We start from the raw sequence: 8,310 nt of genomic DNA on the forward strand, positions 1-8,310 counted from the left end.
CTTTCTCTATCAGCTCCACTATTTTATGGTGTGTGTATATTGTTACTGGATATCCCATGGTAATGGTGGATGCCTTCTCATATGCATATTGTAACGCAGCTAAGCCTTGATAGCAGGGTGGGTATCCCTGGGCAACAGAGTCCAATTTAGTACTATAATACGCAATGGGCTGTTTTCGTCTTCCACTGCATGTTTCTTGCATAAGTACCGCCGTCGCATACCTATCACATCTGGTTGCCACATACAATAATGGTTTTGGATAATCTGGGGCTGCTAGAGCCGGAGCGGACTTCATCTCCTTTTTCATTGTTTCAAATGCAATTAGGGCATCGCTGTTCCATTCAAGACATGCTCTAAGGTCTAGCTGGCCTGCTTCTTTCATGATTTCTTGCAGAGGAGCAGTTTTAACCGCATACTCCTCTATCCAGTCATCCCTAAGAACGTCATCATCTGAGCAACTTTTTGAGGAAGCGGCGCTTTGCTAATTCCTTCTAGTTGTCCTGGCACTATTGCCTTTGTTCCAAGCACAATTGTCCGTTCTAGGAATTCAACTTGGGATTGGCAGTACTGAAGTTTTTTTTTTTTTTTGACACCTTGTGTCCTCCTTCTGCCAATCGCTTTAAAACCTTCATAGAATCTGCAAGGCATTGTTCCAAGGAGGGGGCACAGATCAATAGATCATCCACATACTGAATCAATGTTCTTTCAAGTATCAGATCTTCCAGGTCTGCTCTTAGCACCTGATTGAACACATGAGGAGAATGCTTAAATCCCTGTGGAGTTCAGGTATATGTGTACTGTTTACCTTTGTATGTAAATGCAAACAAATGTCTGCATTCTTCCGCCAGGGGCACACTAAAAAAATGCTCCACATAGATCAATTACTGTAAAGTACTTGGCTTCTGGGGGAACGTTGGTCAGTAGCGTGTGAGGATTTGGAACTTCAGCAGACCAGTCTTGTACTATGTCATTTATGGCCCTTAAATCATGGACTAGCCTCCACTTCTTCCCATCTGCTTTAAGAACCGGCAACAGAGGTGTGTTACAACAACTTTGTGTTTCTATCAGCACTCCTGGTTTTATCAGTCCCTCGATTGTCATGCTGATACCCTCCTCTGCTTCAGGTTTCATATGTTATTGAGCCTTCCAAGGGGGCTTGGCATCTGGTTTTGTCTTGACGCATACAGGACTTGCTGATTTTACCAATCCAACATCTGTATCATGTTGTGACCATACCTCATGTGGTATTTTTCTCTCCATTTCCTGTTTTTGATGGTTCTCTGGTTCTGTTACTTCCCCTAGCTGTATTAGCTGTTGGGCTGTAACTTCCACCTCCCTTGAGTCTCCAGTCATTACTGTGGTAGTTAATATCTTAATGAGAGCTTTATCTTTTGAGTGATAAATCAGCAGGTTTTCTGTTTTGTTCCATTGACTTGTTTTTGCTCGCTTCATCATGGGGCCCAAATCCTTGGCCTCCATTCCCTTGTTTACTAGTAAAGTAATGTGTGGGGCAGCACCAGAAACATTATACCATTTTGCCACCAAGTCTGAGCCGTCCCTGTCTGTTACCTCCATTGCTGCTCCCTGTTTTCCAATGACTATATACTGAGACATCATTGGTACTGATTTCTCATTTGTGTTTAACAACCATATCTGTTCTAAAAGATCATCACGATAGGGATCGTATTGCATTGTGCAATGATATTCAGATTTTCCCCTATCTGCTTCTGGTATCTGAGCCTGAATAAACCTACCCTACTTCTTGACTGTCTTATCTACTTCTGTCTCAATGCCCCCTAACCAATATACATTTGCTGTGCCCTGTGTCATTACCATTTGTAAGTTTAACCCTGCTTTATCTATAATTACCCCTTCAGAGGAACACCGAATTTGTATACCCATTTTGCATAGGGCATCTCTTCCTAATAAGTTGACAGGGGTGTGTTCTGATACGAGTATAGGGAGGGTTGCGGATTTGTCATCTGCTGTTAGGCGAACTGGAGCTGTCATTGGAATTAACTGCGTTTGTCCTAAGAATCCTACACTTTTGGCGTATTTGCCAGACATGGTGAGGTGAGAGGCATAATTTGGATTTACACAAGTGTAAGTGGCTCCAGTATCTATCATCATGGGTGTGCCTCTATTTTCTATTTGAACCTGCAGCAGAGGTTCTTGATCAGCTCGCGTAGTTAACACTTGAAACTGACCCTCACCTGTAGGATTCTCTGGGCAACTCTAGTACCCCTGATTGTGCCCCACCCATGGGTTCACAGGACCTTGGAATTGTTTCTGATTTTGTTGCCAGCCGCCAGTTTGTTTCCAATTACTTTGGTTTCTGTTCCCCTGTTGTTGCCAGGGGTTTGTGGGGCAGTTTCGTCTGGTATGCCCTGGCTGTTGGCATCTCCAGCAGGTTCCAGGTGGCCCTTGTGGGCCCCGGTTTCTTCCTCTCTGGTTGTTTTGCAGAGGTTTTTGTTGTCTATTGTTATTATTCCATTGCCGGGGTTGTTGTGCATACACATTCACTACTGGTGGTGTAGGTTGCACTTGGGCCTGTGTTGTGAGAAGCAGTTGTGGCCCCCTGGAGGAGACTGCAGCCACCATTCCTGTCTCAGTCATAGGTGCTGTTACTGGAGCCTGGATTTTCTTCTTTCCTTTGTTTGTCAGTTCTTCCAGCTGGAGTTGAGTCAGCTTTCTTTGAATGTCTCTCCCCTGTTCCATGAGTCTCTGTTCATCCTTTCTGAGATTTTCTACTGCATGTATCACATGGTCACAGAATTATTTGTGTGATTTTGATGTTAGTCCTACCACATCCTCCAGCCTGCTTTTCACTGGCAGGGGCATGGCCTCTATCACTGAGTTTCGGAACAGAGTTGTCATTAGTGGATCCCCTTCTGGGTCTCGTTCTGTTTCCAGTCTCCATCGTTTCATCTGTTCGTGTAGGTAGGCAGCAGGATTCTCCGTTTCCCCCAGTGTTCCCCCTTTTAGTGACTTGGGGTCAATTCTCGCAGGATATTCCAGTCTCAGTGCTCGCCAGACTTCAGGGCGGTGTGAGTCAAAGTCCATCCCGTCTCCTTGCGGGTCACTCACTTCTCTCCCTAGGTCACTGTTCCTCAGTACATCCTCCATTTTTGCCTTTCCTACCACCCTTGCCAACAGTGCCTTCAGATCCCCCACAGCCAGCAGTTTCCCCATGATTTGCTCCTCAAAGGTTCTCATCCATTTTCCTGCCCCATCATGCAAATCTGGCAGGCGGGCAACCAATCCTTCCAGGTCCTGCGATCCGCATGGAACATAATGTGCCTGGGTACCTTTTATTAAGATTGGATATTGCCCCTCATATTTTTTTCAGTGTTCTCCTATTCCGCACTCTTCCCTCCCTTACTTCTTGGTTGCAGACTCCCCCCCATATTTCAGCCGCTGCTCTTTCTTCCTCCTCCTCTAGTTCCCTGTCAGTCTGTTGTCTAACCCAGCTCTGTTCTCTCTCCCTTTCTTCCCTTTTCATCAATTTTCTCATCATTTTGTCTATTTCTCTTCTTATTAGTTTGTTTGTTGCTTCGATAGTTGTCATATCTTCATCCGGAGATTCCCCATCCTCTTCTTTTGTCATCTTCATTTTTTCTAAAGCCTCGCTTAAACCTCCATAGCGGAGCGGTTTTGTTTCTGCCCTTTGTTTGATTCTTCCTGCTTCTTTCGGGTCCTTTTGTCACGGATACAGCCGAGGCTGCTCCTCCTCCTTGCTCGGGCAGGCTTCGGCGTTCATCGTCCCCGGAGTACTAGCTGCTGCCGATCGATGTTTCGGTGTTTGTCTTGTTTGGTCTTTATTGTTTACACCTGTTTCCCATTATGTTGGATTGTATTCCCTATATTAACCCCTGTCTCTCATTTGGTTATTTTGTGTGTGATTGTTCGTTTGTCATTCCGGCAGTTTCTCGTATGTACGGGTCTTTGTGTTTTCCTCCCTGTTTTGGAGGTTTGTTGTTTTGTACGTTTATTTTACTGTGTTCAGTAAAGAACGTTGCCAGCCGCTCTGTGTCCTGCATTTGACTTCGCTAACCGCATACACGTCGCCTGACAGAATCACACACCTAGACATGGAGTCAGCAGGAGCGGCGGTGCCAGATGGATCACTGGAGGAGCGCGTATCACAACAAGCGGCCATGATCCAGGCTCTTGGCACCGCCATGAAAGGGGTGATGCACACCTTGGAGTGATGGGAAAGAGGAGGTTTGCCCACACCTCCTCCGAGGATACCACCACCATCAGCTATACCCATCGCCTCACCTCCGGAGTCCAGTGGGATTCGGCTCTCTCTCCCGAGGGCTTATGATGGCACCGCGGCCGGGTGTCAGGGTTTCCTGCTCCAAGTGGAACTCTACCTGGCAACCATCCACCCGGTGCCCTCGGGATACGAGAGCGTGTCCGCCCTCATCTCCTGTCTGTCCGGCAAGGCACTGGAGTGGGCCAACGCCGAGCGGGGGGGAATAGACGCCGCTACAGTCAACTACCGCTTCAGGGCGGTGTTCGATCATCCCCCAGAGGGGAAGGCGGCAGGTGAGCGTCTGTTCCACCTCAAACAGAGGAAGAGGAGCGCGCAGGAGTTCGCACTGGACTTCCAGACTCTGGCTGCCAATGCGGGATGGAATGAGAGGGCCCTCATCGACCACTACAGGTGCAGCCTGAGGGAGGACGTGCGTCGGGTGTTGGCCTGCAGGGACACCAACCTAAGCTTCGATCAGCTGGTGGACATGTCGATTCGCCTAGATACCCTGTTGGCTACCCGCGGACATCCGGAGTCGGGGCCGTCCATTCCATCCCCCAGCACTTCCGAGCCGAGCCCTATGGAGCTCAGGGGTGCTGGTGCTAGGGAGACCAGGAGAGAGACCAGGAGAGAGGCCGTCCCCTGCACCAACTGTGGCCGCAGAGGACACACTGCGGTTCGGTGCTGGGGAGGGTCTCCTAGGAATCGAGGCAATAGGCCGCGCACTGATGAGTCAAACCATGGGGCGGCAGGTAGCTTAGTGGTTAAGAGCGTTGTGCCAGTAACTGAAAGGTCGCTGGTTCTAATCCCCGAGCCGACTAGGTGAAAAATCTGTCGATGTGCCCTTGAGCAAGGCACTTAACCCTAATTGCTCATGTAAGTCGCTCTGGATAAGAGCGTCTGATAAATTACCAAAAAAATAAATAAAAAAATACCAGGTGAGTAAGCACCCAACTCACCCAGAGCTCTCTGTTGTACATATGTGTATTGAAGTTGTGTTTCCCGAGGTTTCTTCTCATTCCCAGCATAAGGCGCTAGTAGATTCTGGCGTAGCTGGGAATTTTATCGATCGCCGGTTCACGTATAAGTTAGGGATTCCTATTGTACCAGTTGATGTGCCCTTCCTCATCCATGCCCTAGATAGCCGCCCTTTGGGGTCGGGATTGATTAGGGAGGTCACAGCGCCACTTAAGATGAAGACGCAGGAGGGCCATGAGGGGATAATACAGTTGTATTTGATTGACTCTCCTGCGTTTCCCGTGGTGTTGGGACTTCCCTGGTTAACATCTCATGACCCCAACATTTCATGGCAACAGAGGGCTCTCAAGGGATGGTCTGATCAGTGTGTCGGGCGGTGTGTAGGTGTTTCCGTAGGGGCAACGACGGTGGAAAGTCCGAACCAAATTCCCACCATGCACATTCCTCCTGAGTATGCCGATTTGGCACTCGCCTTCTGTAAAAAGAAGGCGACTCAATTACCTCCTCATCGACAGGGGGATTGTGCGATAGACCTCCAGGTAGGCGCTGCGCTTCCTCGTAGTCATGTGTATCCCCTGTCTCAGGAGGAGACGGCAGCTATGGAGACATACGTCACTGAATCTCTGAGACAGGGATACATACGATCGTCCACTTCTCCTGCGTCCTCAAGTTTCTTTTTTGTGAAGAAGAAGGATGGGGGTTTACGCCCGTGTATTGATTACCGTGGTCTCAATCAGATTACAATCAAATACAGCTATCCTCTCCCTCTGATTGCTAGTATGGCGGAGTCATTACACGGGGCGCGATTCTTCACAAAATTGGATCTCAGGAGCGCTTACAACCTGGTGCGCATTAGGGAGGGAGATGAGTGGAAGACAGCGTTCAGTACCACCTCGAGTCATTATGAGTACCTCGTCATGCCATACGGTTTAATGAATACTCCTTCAGTCTTCCAATCATTTGTGGACGAGATTTTCTGGGATTTGCATGGACAGGGTGTAGTGGTGTATATTGATGACATTCTAATATACTCCGCTACACGAGCCGAGCATGTGTCCCTGGTGCGTCGGGTGCTGGGTAGACTGTTGGAGCATGACCTGTATGTGAAGGCGGAGAAATGTCTGTTCTTCCAGGAGTCCATCTCCTTCCTGGGACATCGGTTGTCTGCGTCAGGGGTGAAGATGGAGATTGACCGCGTTTCAGCCGTGCGTAATTGGCAGACTCCCACCACGGTGAAGGAGGTGCAACGGTTTTTGGGTTCTATTCTAAGAAGCTCAGTCCGGCGGAACGCAATTATGACGTGGGGGACAGGGAGCTGCTAGCGGTGGTCCAAGCCCTGAAGGTGTGGAGGCATTGGCTTGAGGGGGCTAAACACCCTTTTCTCATTCTGACTGACCATCGTAACTTGGAGTACATCCGGGCAGCGAGGAGACTGAACCCTCGTCAGGCTAGGTGGGCCATGTTTCTTACCCGGTTTGTATTTAAGCTCACTTATATACCAGGGTCACAGAACACTAAGGCAGACGCCCTGTCCCAACGTTATGACACAGAGGAGAGGTCCATTGAGCCCACTCCCATACTTCCGGAGTCTTGTCTGGTGGCACCGGTGGTGTGGGAGGTCGATGCAGACATCGAGCGGGCGTTACGTGCCGACCCTACTCCCCCAGAGTGTCCAGAGGGACGGAGGTACGTGCCGCTCGAGGTCCGTGATCGACTGATATATTGGGCTCACACGTCACCCTCCTCTGGTCATCCTGGTATTGGTCGGACAATGCACTGCCTTAGTGGGAAGTACTGGTGGCCCACCTTAGCTAGGAACGTGAGGGTTTACGTTTCTTCCTGCTCGGTGTGCGCCCAGTGTAAGGCGCCTAGACACCTGCCCAGAGGGAAGTTACAACCCCTACCCGTTCCACAACGGCCGTGGTCTCACCTGTCGGTGGATTTTGTCACTGACCTTCCCCCCTCCCAGGAGAATACCACGATCTTGGTTGTTGTGGATCGGTTTTCTAAGGCCTGCCGTCTCATTCCTATGCCAGGTCTTCCTACAGCCCTACAAACGGCTGACGCCCTGTTTACTCACGTCTTCCGGTACTACGGGGTGCCTGAGGATATAGTGTCTGATCGGGGTCCCCACTTCACCTCTAGAGTCTGGAGGGTGTTTATGGAACGTCTGGGGGTCTCGATTAGCCTTACCTCGGGTTTTCACCCTGAGAGTAATGGGCAGGTGGAGAGAGTAAACCAGGATGTGGGTAGGTTTCTGAGGTCCTATTGCCAGGACCGGCAGGAGGAGTGGTCGGGGTATATCCCCTGGGCAGAGATAGCCCAAAACTCACTCTGCCACTCCTCCACTAATCTTACGCCTTTTCAGTGTGTGCTGGGTTATCAGCCGGTCCTGGCACCCTGGCATCAGAGCCAGATCGAAGCCCCTGCGGTGGATGAGTGGTTTCGGCACTCAGAGGAGACATGGAACGCTGCGCATGTCCATCTGCAGCGGGCTATCAGACGGCATAAGGCTCCGGTTTATGCACCGGGAGATCGGGTCTGGCTCTCGACCCGAAACCTGCCCCTTCGCCTGCCCTACCGGATGCTGGGTCGGCGGTTTGTGGGGCCATTTAAAGTCCTGAGGAGATTGAATGAGGTATGTTATAGGTTACAACTGCCCATTAATTACCGCATTAACCCCTCGTTCCACGTGTCTCTCCTCAGGCCGGTGGTATCTGGTCCACTCCAGGAGAATGAGATACGAGAGGCTCCTCCGCCCCCACTAGACATCGAGGGGGCGCCGGCGTACTCAGTCCGTTCCATCGTGGATTCGAGGCGTCGGATGGGGGGTCCGCAGTATCTCGTGGAGTGGGAGGGGTACGGTCCGGAGGAACGGTACTGGGTCCCTAGGAGGGACATCCTAGATCCCTCCCTATTGAGGGATTTCCACCGGAGCCATCCGACTCGCTCTGCTCCGCGTCCTCCTGGCTGTCCCCGAGGCCGGGGTCGGCGCACGGGGGGTGGGTGGGGGGGGTACTGTCACGGATTCAGCCGAGGCTGCTCCTCCTACTTGCTCGGGCAGGCTTCGGCGT

Source organism: Coregonus lavaretus (assembly GCF_964263955.1).
Source record: "Coregonus lavaretus genome assembly, contig: HAP1_SCAFFOLD_4252, whole genome shotgun sequence".
NCBI lineage: Eukaryota > Metazoa > Chordata > Actinopteri > Salmoniformes > Salmonidae > Coregonus > Coregonus lavaretus.